Genomic DNA, 17,025 nt, shown 5'->3' with positions numbered 1-17,025 from the left:
TTGGTTGGTGGTGGGTGGGGGAGGGGTGGATCGGTGGGTGGGGGAGGGTAGATCGGTGGGTGGGGGGAGGGGTAGATCGGTGGGGGGGAGGGGTAGATCGGTGGGTGGGGGAGGGGTGGGGTAGATCGGTGGGTGGGGGAGGGGTGGATAGGTGGGTGGGGGAGGGGTAGATCGTGGGGGGGAGGGGTAGATCGGTGGGTGGGGGAGGGGTAGATCGGTGGGGGGGAGGGGTAGATCGGTGGGTGGGGGAGGGGTAGATCGGTGGGTGGGGGGGGGGGTAGATCGGTGGGGGGGAGGGGTAGATAGGTGGGGGGGGGGGGTAGATCGGTGGGGGAGGGGTAGATCGGTGGGGGGGGGGTAGATCGGTGGGGGGGAGGGGTAGATCGGTGGGTGGGGGAGGGGTAGATCTTACCTCTTGATGTGGAGGACGGTGTCGGACGGACAGACGGGGCGGTTGGTGTGGGGGAGGGGTGGATTGGTTGGTGGTGGGTGGGGGTGGGGTAGATCGGTGGGGGGGAGGGGTAGATCGGTGGGGGGGGAGGGGTAGATCGGTGAGAGGGAGGGGTAGATCGGTGTGGGGGAGGGGTAGATCGGTGGGTGGGGGAGGGGTAGATCGGTGGGTGGGGGAGGGGTAGATCGGTGGGAGGGAGGGGTAGATCGGTGGGGGGGAGGGGTAGATCGGTGGGTGGGGTAGATCGGTGGGTGGGGTAGACGGTGGGTGGGGGAGGGGTAGATCGGTGGGTGGGGGAGGGGTGGGGTAGATCGGTGGGGGGGAGGGGTAGATGTTACCTCTTGATGTGGAGGACGGTGTCGGACGGACAGATGGGGACGGTTGGTTGGTGTGGGGGAGGGGTGGATTGGTTGGTGGTGGGTGGGGGAGGGGTAGATCGGTGGGTGGGGGAGGGGAGGGGTAGATCGGTGGGTGGGGAGGGGTAGATCGGTGGGGGGGAGGGGTAGATCGGTGGGTGGGGGAGGGGTGGGGTAGATCGGTGGGTGGGGGAGGGGTAGATCGGTGGGTGGGGGAGGGGTAGATCGGTGGGTGGGGGAGGGGTAGATCGGTGGGTGGGGGAGGGGTAGATCGGTGTGGGGAGGGGTAGATCGGTGGGGGGGAGGGGTAGATCGGTGGGTGGGGGAGGGGTGGGGTAGATCGGTGGGGGGGGAGGGGTAGATCGGTGGGGGGGGGAGGGGTAGATCGGTGGGGGGAGGGTAGATCTTACCTCTTGATGTGGAGGACGGTGTCGGACGGACAGACGGGGACGGTGGTTGGTGTGGGGGAGGGGTGGATTGGTTGGTGGTGGGTGGGGGAGGGGTAGATCGGTGGGGGGGAGGGTAGATCGGTGGGAGGGAGGCGTAGATCGGTGTGGGGGAGGGGTAGATCGGTGGGAGAGAGGGGTAGATCGGTGGGGAGGGAGGGGTAGATCGGTGGGAGGGAGGGGTAGATCGGTGGGAGGGAGGGGTAGATCGGTGGGGGGGAGGGGTAGATCGGTGGGTGGGGGAGGGGTAGATCGGTGGGTGGGGGAGGGGTAGATCGGTGGGGGGGAGGGGTAGATCGGTGGGTGGGAGGGGTAGATCGGTGGGAGGGAGGGGTAGATCGGTGGGGGGAGGGGTAGATCGGTGGGTGGGGGAGGGGTAGATCGGTGGGGGGGAGGGTAGATCGGTGGGGGGGAGGGGTAGATCTTACCTCTTGATGTGGAGGACGGTGTCGGACGGACAGACGGGGACGGTTGGTTGGTGTGGGGGAGGGGTGGATTGGTTGGTGGTGGGTGGGGAGGGGTAGATCGGTGGGGGGGAGGGGTAGATCGTGGGAGGAGGCGTAGATCGGTGTGGGGGAGGGGTAGATCGGTGGGAGAGAGGGGTAGATCGGTGGGAGGGAGGGGTAGATCGGTGGGAGGGAGGGGTAGATCGGTGGGAGGGAGGGGTAGATCGGTGGGGGGGAGGGGTAGATCGGTGGGTGGGGGAGGGGTAGATCGGTGGGTGGGGGAGGGGTAGATCGGTGGGGGGAGGGGTAGATCGGTGGGTGGGAGGGTAGATCGGTGGGAGGGAGGGGTAGATCGGTGGGGGGGAGGGGGTAGATCGGTGGGTGGGGGAGGGGTGGGGTAGATCGGTGGGGGGGAGGGGTAGATCGGGGTGGGTAGGGGGGGAGGGGAGAACGGGGGGGAGGGTTCGTGGGGGGAGGGGTAGATCTTACCTCTTGATGTGGAGGACGGTGTCGGACGGACAGACGGGGACGGTTGGTTGGTGTGGGGGAGGGTGGATTGGTTGGTGGTGGGTGGGGGAGGGGTAGATCGGTGGGGGGGAGGGGTAGATCGGTGGGAGGGAGGCGTAGATCGGTGTGGGGGAGGGGGGTAGATCGGTGGGAGAGAGGGGTAGATCGGTGGGAGGGAGGGGTAGATCGGTGGGAGGGAGGGGTAGATCGGTGGGAGGGAGGGGTAGATCGGTGGGGGGGAGGGGTAGATCGGTGGGTGGGGGAGGGGTAGATCGGTGGGTGGGGGAGGGGTAGATCGGTGGGGGAGGGGTAGATCGGTGGTGGGAGGGGTAGATCGGTGGGAGGGAGGGGTAGATCGGTGGGGGGGGAGGGGTAGATCGGTGGGTGGGGGAGGGGTAGATCGGTGGGGGGGAGGGGTAGATCGGTGGGGGGGGAGGGGTAGATCTTACCTCTTGATGTGGAGGACGGTGTCGGACGGACAGACGGGGACGGTTGGTTGGTGTGGGGGAGGGGTGGATTGATGGGTGGGGGAGGGGTGGATCGATGGGAGGGAGGGGTAGATCGGTGGGGGGGTAGATCGGTGGGTGGGGGAGGGGTAGATCGGTGGGAGGGAGGGGTAGATCGATGGGAGGGAGGGGTAGATCGGTGGGGGGGGGAGGGGTAGATCGGTGGGGGAGGGGTGGATTGGTTGGTGGTGGGTGGGGGAGGGGTAGATCGGTGGGGGGGAGGGTAGATCGGTGAGAGGGAGGGGTAGATCGGTGGGTGGGGGAGGGGTAGATCGGTGGGGGGGAGGGGTAGATCGGTGAGAGGGAGGGGTAGATCGGTGTGGGGGAGGGGTAGATCGGTGTGGGGGAGGGGTAGATCGGTGGGGGGGAGGGGTAGATCGGTGGGTGGGGGAGGGTAGATCGGTGGGTGGGGGAGGGGGTAGATCGGTGGGTGGGGGAGGGGTAGATCGGTGGGAGGGAGGGGTAGATCGGTGGGGGGGAGGGGTAGATCGGTGGGTGGGGTAGATCGGTGGGTGGGGTAGACCGGTGGGTGGGGGAGGGGTAGATCGGTGGGTGGGGGAGGGGTGGGGTAGATCGGTGGGGGGGAGGGGTAGATCGGTGGGGGGGGGAGGGGTAGATCGGTGGGGGGGAGGGGTAGATCTTACCTCTTGATGTGGAGGACGGTGTCGGACGGACAGACGGGGACGGTTGGTTGGTGTGGGGGAGGGGTGGATTGGTTGGTGGTGGGTGGGGGAGGGGTAGATCGGTGGGGGGGAGGGGTAGATCGGTGGGAGGGAGGCGTAGATCGGTGTGGGGAGGGGTAGATCGGTGGGAGAGAGGGTAGATCGGTGGGAGGGAGGGGTAGATCGGTGGGAGGGAGGGGTAGATCGGTGGGAGGGAGGGGTAGATCGGTGGGGGGGAGGGGTAGATCGGTGTGGGGGAGGGGTAGATCGGTGGGTGGGGGAGGGGTAGATCGGTGGGGGGGAGGGGTAGATCGGTGGGTGGGAGGGGTAGATCGGTGGGAGGGAGGGGTAGATCGGTGGGGGGGAGGGGTAGATCGGTGGGTGGGGGAGGGGTAGATCGGTGGGGGGGGAGGGGTAGATCGGTGGGGGGGAGGGGTAGATCTTACCTCTTGATGTGGAGGACGGTGTCGGACGGACAGACGGGGACGGTTGGTTGGGTGTGGGGGAGGGGTGGATTGGTTGGTGGTGGGTGGTGGGAGGGGTAGATCGGTGGGGGGAGGGGTAGATCGGTGGGAGGGAGGCGTAGATCGGTGTGGGGAGGGGTAGATCGGTGGGAGAGAGGGGTAGATCGGTGGGAGGGAGGGGTAGATCGGTGGGAGGGAGGGGTAGATCGGTGGGAGGGAGGGGTAGATCGGTGGGGGGGGGAGGGGTAGATCGGTGGGTGGGGGAGGGGTAGATCGGTGGGTGGGGGAGGGGTAGATCGGTGGGGGGAGGGGTAGATCGGTGGGTGGGAGGGGTAGATCGGTGGGAGGGAGGGGTAGATCGGTGGGGGGGAGGGGGTAGATCGGTGGGTGGGGGAGGGGTGGGTAGATCGGTGGGGGGGAGGGGTAGATCGGTGGGGGGGGAGGGGTAGATCGGTGGGGGGAGGGGTAGATCTTACCTCTTGATGTGGAGGACGGTGTCGGACGGACAGACGGGGACGGTTGGTTGGTGTGGGGGAGGGGTGGATTGGTTGGTGGTGGGTGGGGGAGGGGTAGATCGGTGGGGGGGAGGGGTAGATCGGTGGGAGGGAGGCGTAGATCGGTGTGGGGGAGGGGTAGATCGGTGGGAGAGAGGGGTAGATCGGTGGGAGGGAGGGGTAGATCGGTGGGAGGGAGGGGTAGATCGGTGGGAGGGAGGGGTAGATCGGTGGGGGGGGAAGGGTAGATCGGTGGGTGGGGGAGGGGTAGATCGGTGGGTGGGGGAGGGGTAGATCGGTGGGGGGGAGGGGGATCGGTGGTGGGAGGGTAGATCGGTGGGAGGGAGGGGTAGATCGGTGGGGGGGAGGGGTAGATCGGTGGGTGGGGGAGGGGTAGATCGGTGGGGGGGGAGGGGTAGATCGGTGGGGGGGAGGGGTAGATCTTACCTCTTGATGTGGAGGACGGTGTCGGACGGACAGACGGGGACGGTTGGTTGGTGTGGGGGAGGGGTGGATTGATGGGTGGGGGAGGGGTGGATCGATGGGAGGGAGGGGTAGATCGGTGGGGGGGTAGATCGGTGGGTGGGGGAGGGGTAGATCGGTGGGAGGGAGGGGTAGATCGATGGGAGGGAGGGGTAGATCGGGTGGGGGGGGGAGGGGTAGATCGGTGGGGGAGGGGTGGATTGGTTGGTGGTGGGTGGGGGAGGGGTAGATCGGTGGGGGGGAGGGGTAGATCGGTGAGAGGGAGGGGTAGATCGGTGGGTGGGGGGAGGGGTAGATCGGTGGGGGGGAGGGGTAGATCGGTGAGAGGGAGGGGTAGATCGGTGTGGGGGAGGGGTAGATCGGTGTGGGGGAGGGGTAGATCGGTGGGGGGAGGGGTAGATCGGTGGGTGGGGGAGGGGTAGATCGGTGGGTGGGGGAGGGGTAGATCGGTGGGTGGGGGAGGGGTAGATCGGTGGGAGGGGGGTAGATCGGTGGGGGGAGGGGTAGATCGGTGGGTGGGGTAGATCGGTGGGTGGGGTAGACCGGTGGGTGGGGAGGGGTAGATCGGTGGGTGGGGAGGGGTGGGGTAGATCGGTGGGGGGGAGGGGTAGATGTTACCTCTTGATGTGGAGGACGGTGTCGGACGGACAGATGGGGACGGTTGGTTGGTGTGGGGGAGGGGTGGATTGGTTGGTGGTGGGTGGGGGAGGGTAGATCGGTGGGTGGGGGAGGGAGGGGTAGATCGGTGGGTGGGGGAGGGGTAGATCGGTGGGGGGGAGGGGTAGATCGGTGGGTGGGGGAGGGGTGGGGTAGATCGGTGGGTGGGGGAGGGGTAGATCGGTGGGTGGGGGAGGGGTAGATCGGTGGGTGGGGGAGGGGTAGATCGGTGGTGGGGAGGGGTAGATCGGTGTGGGGGAGGGGTAGATCGGTGGGGGGGAGGGGTAGATCGGTGGGTGGGGGGAGGGGTGGGGTAGATCGGTGGGGGGGAGGGGTAGATCGGTGGGGGGGGGAGGGGTAGATCGGTGGGGGGGAGGGGTAGATCTTACCTCTTGATGTGGAGGACGGTGTCGGACGGACAGACGGGGACGGTTGGTTGGTGTGGGGGAGGGGTGGATTGGTTGGTGGTGGGTGGGGGAGGGGTAGATCGGTGGGGGGGAGGGGTAGATCGGTGGGAGGGAGGCGTAGATCGGTGTGGGGGAGGGGTAGATCGGTGGGAGAGAGGGGTAGATCGGTGGGAGGGAGGGGTGGATCGGTGGGAGGGAGGGGTAGATCGGTGGGGGGGAGGGGTAGATCGGTGGGTGGGGGAGGGTAGATCGGTGGGTGGGGGAGGGGTAGATCGGTGGGGGGGAGGGGTAGATCGGTGGGTGGGAGGGGTAGATCGGTGGGAGGGAGGGGTAGATCGGTGGGGGGAGGGGTAGATCGGTGGGTGGGGGAGGGGTAGATCGGTGGGTGGGGGAGGGGTAGATCGGTGGGGGGAGGGGTAGATCTTACCTCTTGATGTGGAGGACGGTGTCGGACGGACAGACGGGGACGGTTGGTTGGTGTGGGGGAGGGGTGGATTGATGGGTGGGGAGGGGTGGATCGATGGGAGGGAGGGGTAGATCGGTGGGGGGTAGATCGGTGGGTGGGGGAGGGGTAGATCGGTGGGAGGGAGGGGTAGATCGATGGGAGGGAGGGGTAGATCGGTGGGGGGGGGAGGGGTAGATCGGTGGGGGAGGGGTGGATTGGTTGGTGGTGGGTGGGGGAGGGGTAGATCGGTGGGGGGAGGGTAGATCGGTGAGAGGGAGGGGTAGATCGGTGGGTGGGGGAGGGGTAGATCGGTGGGGGGGAGGGGTAGATCGGTGAGAGGGAGGGGTAGATCGGTGTGGGGGAGGGGTAGATCGGTGTGGGGGAGGGGTAGATCGGTGGGGGGGAGGGGTAGATCGGTGGGTGGGGGAGGGTAGATCGGTGGGTGGGGAGGGTAGATCTTACCTCTTGATGTGGAGGACGGTGTCGGACGGACAGACGGGGACGGTTGGTTGGTGTGGGGGAGGGGTGGATTGGTTGGTGGTGGGTGGGGGAGGGTAGATCGGTGGGGGGGGGAGGGGTAGATCGGTGGGGGAGGGGTGGATTGGTTGGTGGTGGGTGGGGGAGGGGTAGATCGGTGGGGGGGAGGGTAGATCGGTGGGGGGGAGGGGGGTAGATCGGTGGGGGGAGGGGTAGATCGGTGGGGGGGAGGGGTAGATCTTACCTCTTGATGTGGAGGACGGGGTCGGACGACAGATGGGGACGGTTGGTTGGTGTGGGGGAGGGGTGGATTGGTTGGTGGTGGGTGGGGAGGGGGTAGATCGGTGGGGGGGAGGGGTAGATCGGTGGGGGAGGGGTGGATTGGTGGTGGTGGGTGGGGGAGGGGTAGATCGGTGGGGGAGGGGTAGATCGGTGGGGGGGAGGGGTAGATCTTACCTCCTTGATGTAGAGGACGGTGTCGGGACGGACAGATGGGGACGGTTGGTTGGTGTGGGGGAGGGGTGGATTGGTTGGTGGTGGGTGGGTGGGGGAGGGGTAGATCGGTGGGGGAGGGGTAGATCGGTGGGGGGGAGGGGTAGATCGGTGGGGGGGGGAGGGTAGATCGGTGGGGGGGAGGGGTAGATCTTACCTCTTGATGTGGAGGACGGTGTCGGACGGACAGACGGGGACGGTTGGTTGGTGTGGGGGAGGGGTGGATCGATGGGAGGGAGGGGTAGATCGGTGGGGGGGAGGGGTAGATCGGTGGGGGGGAGGGGTAGATCGGTGGGGGGGAGGGGTAGATCGGTGGGGGGGAGGGGTAGAACTTACCTCTTGATGTGGAGGACGGTGTCGGACGGACAGATGGGGACGGTTGGTTGGTGTGGGGGAGGGGTGGATTGGTTGGTGGTGGGTGGGGGAGGGGTAGATTGGTGGGGGAGGGGTAGATCGGTGGGGGGGGGTAGATTGGTGGGTGGGGGAGGGGTAGATTGGTGGGTGGGGGAGGGGTAGATCGGTGGGTGGGGGAGGGGTGGATCGGTGGGTGGGGGAGGGGTAGATCGGTGGGTGGGGGAGGGGTAGATCGGTGGGAGGGGTAGATCGGTGGGTGGGGGAGGGGTAGATCGGTGGGTGGGGGAGGGGTAGATCGGTGGGTGGGGGAGGGGTGGATCGGTGGGTGGGGGAGGGGTAGATCGGTGGGTGGGGGAGGGGTAGATCGGTGGGAGGGGTAGATCGGTGGGTGGGGGAGGGGTGGATCGGTGGGTGGGGGAGGGGTAGATCGGTGGGTGGGGGAGGGGTAGATCGGTGGGAGGGGTAGATCGGTGGGTGGGGGAGGGGTAGATCGGTGGGGGGGAGGGGTAGATCGGTGAGAGGGAGGGGTAGATCGGTGTGGGGGAGGGGTAGATCGGTGGGTGGGGGAGGGGTAGATCGGTGGGTGGGGGAGGGGTAGATCGGTGTGGGGGAGGGGTAGATCGGTGGGTGGGGGAGGGGTAGATCGGTGGGTGGGGGAGGGGTAGATCGGTGGGGGGGAGGGGTAGATCTTACCTCTTGATGTGGAGGACGGTGTCGGACGGACAGACGGGGACGGTTGGTTGGTGTGGGGGAGGGGTGGATTGGTTGGTGGTGGGTGGGGGAGGGGTAGATCGGTGGGTGGGGTAGATTGGTGGGTGGGGGAGGGGTAGATCGGTTGGAGGAGAGGTAGATCGGTGGGTGGGGTAGATTGGTGGGTGGGGGAGGGGTAGATCGGTTGGAGGAGGGGTAGATTGGTGGGTGGGGGAGGGGTAGATTGGTGGGTGGGGGAGGGGTAGATCGGTTGGAGGAGGGGTAGATTGGTGGGTGGGGGAGGGGTAGATCGGTGTGGGGGAGGGGTAGATCGGTGTGGGGGAGGGGTAGATCGGTGTGGGGGAGGGGTAGAACTTACCTCTTGATGTAGAGGACGGTGTCGGACGGACAGACGGGGGCGGTTGGTGTGGGGGAGGGGTGGATTGGTTGGTGGTGGGTGGGGGTGGGGTAGATCGGTGGGGGGGAGGGGTAGATCGGTGGGGGGGAGGGGTAGAACTTACCTCTTGATGTGGAGGACGGTGTCGGACGGACAGACGGGGGCGGTTGGTGTGGGGGAGGGGTGGATTGGTTGGTGGTGGGTGGGGGTGGGGTAGATCGGTGGGGGGGAGGGGTAGATCGGTGGGGGGGAGGGGTAGATCGGTGAGAGGGAGGGGTAGATCGGTGTGGGGGAGGGGTAGATCGGTGGGTGGGAGGGGTAGATCGTGGGGGGGAGGGGTAGATCGGTGGGTGGGGGAGGGGTGGGGTAGATCGGTGGGTGGGGGAGGGGTGGATAGGTGGGGGGGTAGATCGGTGGGTGGGGGAGGGGTAGATCGGTGGGGGAGGGGTAGATCGGTGGGGGGGGAGGGGTAGATCGGTGGGGGGGAGGGGTAGATCTTACCTCTTGATGTAGAGGACGGTGTCGGACGGACAGACGGGGGCGGTTGGTGTGGGGGAGGGGTGGATTGGTTGGTGGTGGGTGGGGGTGGGGTAGATCGGTGGGGGGGAGGGGTAGATCGGTGGGGGGGAGGGGTAGATCGGTGAGAGGGAGGGGTAGATCGGTGTGGGGGAGGGGTAGATCGGTGGGTGGGGGAGGGGTAGATCGGTGGGTGGGGGAGGGGTAGATCGGTGGGAGGGAGGGGTAGATCGGTGGGGGGGAGGGGTAGATCGGTGGGTGGGGTAGATCGGTGGGTGGGGGAGGGGTAGATCGGTGGGTGGGGGAGGGGTGGGGTAGATCGGTGGGGGGGAGGGGTAGATGTTACCTCTTGATGTGGAGGACGGTGTCGGACGGACAGACGGGGACGGTTGGTTGGTGTGGGGGAGGGGTGGATTGGTTGGTGGTGGGTGGGGGAGGGGTAGATCGGTGGGGGAGGGGTAGATCGGTGGGAGGGAGGCGTAGATCGGTGTGGGGGAGGGGTAGATCGGTGGGAGAGAGGGGTAGATCGGTGGGAGGGAGGGGTAGATCGGTGGGAGGGAGGGGTAGATCGGTGGGAGGGAGGGGTAGATCGGTGGGGGGGAGGGGTAGATCGGTGGGTGGGAGGGGTAGATCGGTGGGAGGGAGGGGTAGATCGGTGGGGGGGAGGGGTAGATCGGTGGGTGGGGGAGGGGTAGATCGGTGGGGGGGAGGGGTAGATCGGTGAGAGGGAGGGGTAGATCGGTGGGTGGGGGAGGGGTAGATCGGTGGGGGGGAGGGGTAGATCGGTGAGAGGGAGGGGTAGATCGGTGGGTGGGGGAGGGGTAGATCGGTGGGGGGGAGGGGTAGATCGGTGAGAGGGAGGGGTAGATCGGTGTGGGGGAGGGGTAGATCGGTGGGGGGGAGGGGTAGATCGGTGGGTGGGGGAGGGGTAGATCGGTGGGTGGGGGAGGGGTAGATCTTACCTCTTGATGTAGAGGACGGTGTCGGACGGACAGACGGGGACGGTTGGTTGGTGTGGGGGAGGGGTGGATTGGTTGGTGGTGGGTGGGGGAGGGGTAGATCGGTGGGGGAGGGGTAGATCGGTGGGGGAGGGGTAGAACTTACCTCTTGATGTGGAGGACGGTGTCGGACGGACAGAGGGGGACGGTTGGTTGGTGTGGGGGAGGGGTGGATTGGTTGGTGGTGGGTGGGGGGGGGGTAGATCGGTGGGGGGAGGGGTAGATCGGTGGGGGAGGGGTAGATCGGTGGGGGGGAGGGGTAGATCGGTGGGGGGGAGGGGTAGATCGGTGGGGGGGAGGGGTAGATCGGTGGGTGGGGGAGGGGTAGATCGGTGGGTGGGGGAGGGGTGGGGTAGATCGGTGGGGGGAGGGGTAGATCGGTGGGGGGGGGAGGGGTAGATCGGTGGGGGGGAGGGGTAGATCTTACCTCTTGATGTGGAGGACGGTGTCGGACGGACAGACGGGGACGGTTGGTTGGTGTGGGGGAGGGGTGGATTGGTTGGTGGTGGGTGGGGGAGGGGTAGATCGGTGGGGGAGGGGTAGATCGGTGGGGGGGAGGGGTAGATCGGTGGGGGGGAGGGGGTAGATCGGTGGGGGGGGAGGGGTAGATCGGTGGGGGAGGGGTAGATCGGTGGGGGGGAGGGGTAGAACTTACCTCTTGATGTGGAGGACGGTGTCGGACGGACAGACGGGGACGGTTGGTTGGTGTGGGGGAGGGGTGGATTGGTTGGTGGTGGGTGGGGGTGGGGTAGATCGGTGGGGGGGAGGGGTAGATCGGTGGGGGGGAGGGGTAGAACTTACCTCTTGATGTGGAGGACGGTGTCGGACGGACAGAGGGGGACGGTTGGTTGGTGTGGGGGAGGGGTGGATTGGTTGGTGGTGGGTGGGGGAGGGGTAGATCGGTGGGGGAGGGGTAGATCGGTGGGGGGGAGGGGTAGATCTTACCTCTTGATGTGGAGGACGGTGTCGGACGGACAGACGGGGACGGTTGGTTGGTGTGGGGGAGGGGTGGATTGGTTGGTGGTGGGTGGGGGAGGGGTAGATCGGTGGTGGGTGGGGTAGATCGGTGGGGGAGGGGTAGATCGGTGGGGGGGGAGGGGTAGATCGGTGGGGGGGGAGGGGTAGATCTTACCTCTTGATGTGGAGGACGGTGTCGGACGGACAGACGGGGACGGTTGGTTGGTGTGGGGGAGGGGTGGATTGGTTGGTGGTGGGTGGGTGGGGGAGGGGTAGATTGGTGGGGGAGGGGTAGATTGGTGGGGGGGAGGGGTAGATCGGTGGGGGGGGAGGGGTAGATCGGTGGGGGGGAGGGGTAGATCGGTGGGGGGGGGAGGGGTAGATCGGTGGGGGGGAGGGGTAGATCTTACCTCTTGATGTGGAGGACGGTGTCGGACGGACAGACGGGGACGGTTGGTTGGTGTGGGGGAGGGGTGGATCGATGGGAGGGAGGGGTAGATCGGTGGGGGGGAGGGGTAGATCGGTGGGGGGGAGGGGTAGATCGGTGGGGGGGAGGGGTAGATCGGTGGGGGGGAGGGGTAGATCGGTGGGGGGGAGGGGTAGATCGGTGGGTGGGGGAGGGGTAGATCGGTGGGTGGGGGAGGGGTAGATCGGTGGGGGGGAGGGGTAGATCTTACCTCTTGATGTGGAGGACGGTGTCGGACGGACAGACGGGGACGGTTGGTTGGTGTGGGGGAGGGGTGGATCGATGGGAGGGAGGGGTAGATCGGTGGGGGGGAGGGGTAGATCGGTGGGGGGGAGGGGTAGATCGGTGGGGGGGAGGGGTAGATCGGTGGGGGGGAGGGGTAGATCGGTGGGGGGGAGGGGTAGATCGGTGGGTGGGGGAGGGGTAGATCGGTGGGTGGGGGAGGGGTAGATCGGTGGGGGGGAGGGGTAGATCTTACCTCTTGATGTGGAGGACGGTGTCGGACGGACAGACGGGGACGGTTGGTTGGTGTGGGGGAGGGGTGGATTGGTTGGTGGTGGGTGGGGGAGGGGTAGATCGGTGGGGGGGGGAGGGGTAGATCTTACCTCTTGATGTGGAGGACGGTGTTGGATGGACAGAGGGGGACGGTTGGTTGGTGTGGGGGAGGGGTGGATTGGTTGGTGGTGGGTGGGGGAGGGGTAGATCGGTGGGGGAGGGGTAGATCGGTGGGGGGGAGGGGTAGATCGGTGGGGGGGAGGGGTAGATCGGTGGGGGAGGGGTAGATCTTACCTCTTGATGTAGAGGACGGTGTCGGACGGACAGAGGGGGACGGTTGGTTGGTGTGGGGGAGGGGTGGATTGGTTGGTGGTGGGTGGGTGGGGGAGGGGTAGATCGGTGGGGGGGAGGGGTAGATCGGTGGGGGGGGGAGGGGTAGATCTTACCTCTTGATGTGGAGGACGGTGTTGGATGGACAGAGGGGGACGGTTGGTTGGTGTGGGGGAGGGGTGGATTGGTTGGTGGTGGGTGGGGGAGGGGTAGATCGGTGGGGGAGGGGTAGATCGGTGGGGGGGAGGGGTAGATCGGTGGGGGGGAGGGGTAGATCGGTGGGGGGGAGGGGTAGATCGGTGGGGGAGGGGTAGATCTTACCTCTTGATGTGGAGGACGGTGTCGGACGGACAGACGGGGACGGTTGGTTGGTGTGGGGGAGGGGTGGATTGGTTGGTGGTGGGTGGGGGTGGGGTAGATCGGTGGGGGAGGGGTAGATCGGTGGGGGGGAGGGGTAGAACTTACCTCTTGATGTGGAGGACGGTGTCGGACGGACAGACGGGGACGGTTGGTTGGTGTGGGGGAGGGGTGGATTGGTTGGTGGTGGGTGGGGGAGGGGTAGATCGGTGGGGGAGGGGTAGATCGGTGGGGGGGAGGGGTAGATCTTACCTCTTGATGTGGAGGACGGTGTCGGACGGACAGACGGGGACGGTTGGTTGGTGTGGGGGAGGGGTGGATTGGTTGGTGGTGGGTGGGGGTGGGGTAGATCGGTGGGGGGGAGGGGTAGATCGGTGGGGGGGAGGGGTAGAACTTACCTCTTGATGTGGAGGACGGTGTCGGACGGACAGAGGGGGACGGTTGGTTGGTGTGGGGGAGGGGTGGATTGGTTGGTGGTGGGTGGGGGAGGGGTAGATCGGTGGGGGAGGGGTAGATCGGTGGGGGGGAGGGGTAGATCTTACCTCTTGATGTGGAGGACGGTGTCGGACGGACAGACGGGGACGGTTGGTTGGTGTGGGGGAGGGGTGGATTGGTTGGTGGTGGGTGGGGGAGGGGTAGATCGGTGGTGGGTGGGGTAGATCGGTGGGGGAGGGGTAGATCGGTGGGGGGGAGGGGTAGATCGGTGGGGGGGGAGGGGTAGATCTTACCTCTTGATGTGGAGGACGGTGTCGGACGGACAGACGGGGACGGTTGGTTGGTGTGGGGGAGGAGGGGTGGATTGGTTGGTGGTGGGTGGGGGTGGGGTAGATCGGTGGGGGGGAGGGGTAGATCGGTGGGGGGGAGGGGTAGAACTTACCTCTTGATGTGGAGGACGGTGTCGGACGGACAGACGGGGACGGTTGGTTGGTGTGGGGGAGGAGGGGTGGATTGGTTGGTGGTGGGTGGGGGTGGGGTAGATCGGTGGGGGGGAGGGGTAGATCGGTGGGGGGGAGGGGTAGAACTTACCTCTTGATGTGGAGGACGGTGTCGGACGGACAGACGGGGACGGTTGGTTGGTGTGGGGGAGGAGGGGTGGATTGGTTGGTGGTGGGTGGGGGTGGGGTAGATCGGTGGGTGGGGGAGGGGTAGATCGGTGGGGGGGAGGGGTAGATCTTACCTCTTGATGTGGAGGACGGTGTCGGACGGACAGACGGGGACGGTTGGTTGGTGTGGGGGAGGGGTGGATTGGTTGGTGGTGGGTGGGGGAGGGGTAGATCGGTGGGGGGGAGGGGTGGATTGGTTGGTGCTGGGTGGGGGAGGGGTAGATCGGTGGGTGGGGGAGGGGTAGATCGGTGGGGGGGAGGGGTAGATCGGTGGGTGGGGGAGGGGTAGATCGGTGGGGGGGAGGGGTGGATTGGTTGGTGCTGGGTGGGGGAGGGGTAGATCGGTGGGTGGGGAGGGGTAGATCGGTGGGGGGGAGGGGTAGATCGGTGGGTGGGGGAGGGGTAGATCGGTGGGGGGGAGGGGTAGAACTTACCTCTTGATGTGGAGGACGGTGTCGGACGGACAGACGGGGACGGTTGGTTGGTGTGGGGGAGGGGTGGATTGGTTGGTGGTGGGTGGGGGAGGGGTAGATCGGTGGGGGGGAGGGGTAGATCGGTGGGGGGGAGGGGTGGATTGGTTGGTGGTGGGTGGGGGAGGGGTAGATCGGTGGGTGGGGGAGGGGTAGATCGGTGGGGGGGAGGGGTAGAACTTACCTCTTGATGTGGAGGACGGTGTCGGACGGACAGACGGGGACGGTTGGTTGGTGTGGGGGAGGAGGGGTGGATTGGTTGGTGGTGGGTGGGGGTGGGGTAGATCGGTGGGGGGGAGGGGTAGATCGGTGGGGGGGAGGGGTAGAACTTACCTCTTGATGTGGAGGACGGTGTCGGACGGACAGACGGGGACGGTTGGTTGGTGTGGGGGAGGAGGGGTGGATTGGTTGGTGGTGGGTGGGGGTGGGGTAGATCGGTGGGGGGGAGGGGTAGATCGGTGGGGGGGAGGGGTAGAACTTACCTCTTGATGTGGAGGACGGTGTCGGACGGACAGACGGGGACGGTTGGTTGGTGTGGGGGAGGAGGGGTGGATTGGTTGGTGGTGGGTGGGGGTGGGGTAGATCGGTGGGGGGGAGGGGTAGATCGGTGGGGGGGAGGGGTAGAACTTACCTCTTGATGTGGAGGACGGTGTCGGACGGACAGACGGGGACGGTTGGTTGGTGTGGGGGAGGAGGGGTGGATTGGTTGGTGGTGGGTGGGGGTGGGGTAGATCGGTGGGTGGGGGAGGGGTAGATCGGTGGGGGGGAGGGGTAGAACTTACCTCTTGATGTGGAGGACGGTGTCGGACGGACAGACGGGGACGGTTGGTTGGTGTGGGGGAGGGGTGGATTGGTTGGTGGTGGGTGGGGGAGGGGTAGATCGGTGGGGGGGAGGGGTGGATTGGTTGGTGGTGGGTGGGGGAGGGGTAGATCGGTGGGGGGGAGGGGTAGATCGGTGGGGGGGAGGGGTGGATTGGTTGGTGGTGGGTGGGGGAGGGGTAGATCGGTGGGGGGGAGGGGTAGATCTTACCTCTTGATGTGGAGGACGGTGTCGGACGGACAGACGGGGACGGTTGGTTGGTGTGGGGGAGGGGTGGATTGGTTGGTGGTGGGTGGGGGAGGGGTAGATCGGTGGGGGGGAGGGGTAGATCGGTGGGGGGGAGGGGTGGATTGGTTGGTGGTGGGTGGGGGAGGGGTAGATCGGTGGGTGGGGGAGGGGTAGATCGGTGGGGGGGAGGGGTAGAACTTACCTCTTGATGTGGAGGACGGTGTCGGACGGACAGACGGGGACGGTTGGTTGGTGTGGGGGAGGGGTGGATTGGTTGGTGGTGGGTGGGGGGGAGGGGTAGATCGGTGGGGGGGAGGGGTAGATCGGTGGGGGGGAGGGGTAGAACTTACCTCTTGATGTGGAGGACGGTGTCGGACGGACAGACGGGGACGGTTGGTTGGTGTGGGGGAGGGGTGGATTGGTTGGTGGTGGGTGGGGGGGAGGGGTAGATCGGTGGGGGGGAGGGGTAGATCGGTGGGGGGGAGGGGTAGATCGGTGGGGGGGAGGGGTAGAACTTACCTCTTGATGTGGAGGACGGTATCGGACGGACAGACGGGGACGGTTGGTGTGGGGGAGGGGTGGATTGGTTGGTGGTGGGTGGGGGTGGGGTAGATCGGTGGGGGGGAGGGGTAGATCGGTGGGGGGGAGGGGTAGAACTTACCTCTTGATGTGGAGGACGGTGTCGGACGGACAGACGGGGACGGTTGGTTGGTGTGGGGGAGGAGGGGTGGATTGGTTGGTGGTGGGTGGGGGTGGGGTAGATCGGTGGGGGGGAGGGGTAGATCGGTGGGGGGGAGGGGTAGAACTTACCTCTTGATGTGGAGGACGGTGTCGGACGGACAGACGGGGACGGTTGGTTGGTGTGGGGGAGGAGGGGTGGATTGGTTGGTGGTGGGTGGGGGTGGGGTAGATCGGTGGGTGGGGGAGGGGTAGATCGGTGGGGGGGAGGGGTAGATCTTACCTCTTGATGTGGAGGACGGTGTCGGACGGACAGACGGGGACGGTTGGTTGGTGTGGGGGAGGGGTGGATTGGTTGGTGGTGGGTGGGGGAGGGGTAGATCGGTGGGGGGGAGGGGTGGATTGGTTGGTGGTGGGTGGGGGAGGGGTAGATCGGTGGGTGGGGGAGGGGTAGATCGGTGGGGGGGAGGGGTAGAACTTACCTCTTGATGTGGAGGACGGTGTCGGACGGACAGACGGGGACGGTTGGTTGGTGTGGGGGAGGGGTGGATTGGTTGGTGGTGGGTGGGGGAGGGGTAGATCGGTGGGGGGGAGGGGTAGATCGGTGGGGGGGAGGGGTGGATTGGTTGGTGGTGGGTGGGGGAGGGGTAGATCGGTGGGTGGGGGAGGGGTAGATCGGTGGGGGGGAGGGGTAGAACTTACCTCTTGATGTGGAGGACGGTGTCGGACGGACAGACGGGGACGGTTGGTTGGTGTGGGGGAGGGGTGGATTGGTTGGTGGTGGGTGGGGGGGAGGGGTAGATCGGTGGGGGGGAGGGGTAGATCGGTGGGGGGGAGGGGTAGATCGGTGGGGGGGGAGGGGTAGAACTTACC

At 66.7% G+C, this 17,025-nt stretch overlaps 1 protein-coding gene across 1 annotated transcript in view; it reads right to left on the bottom strand.

The window, feature by feature from the left end:
- TMUB1 (transmembrane and ubiquitin like domain containing 1) overlaps positions 1-17,025 on the bottom strand; it is a 34,867-nt gene that overhangs the window by 15,332 nt on the left and 2,510 nt on the right. The gene's annotated exons all lie outside the window — the stretch shown is intronic.

The sequence above is a fragment of the Lithobates pipiens genome, unplaced genomic scaffold (assembly GCF_037356315.1).
Source record: "Lithobates pipiens isolate NorthernLeopardFrog02 unplaced genomic scaffold, aLitPip1_a1.2 Scaffold_19, whole genome shotgun sequence".
Lineage (NCBI taxonomy): Eukaryota > Metazoa > Chordata > Amphibia > Anura > Ranidae > Lithobates > Lithobates pipiens.
Note: the sequence above shows the minus strand (reverse complement) of the source record. Positions and strands in the feature narration are given on the sequence as shown.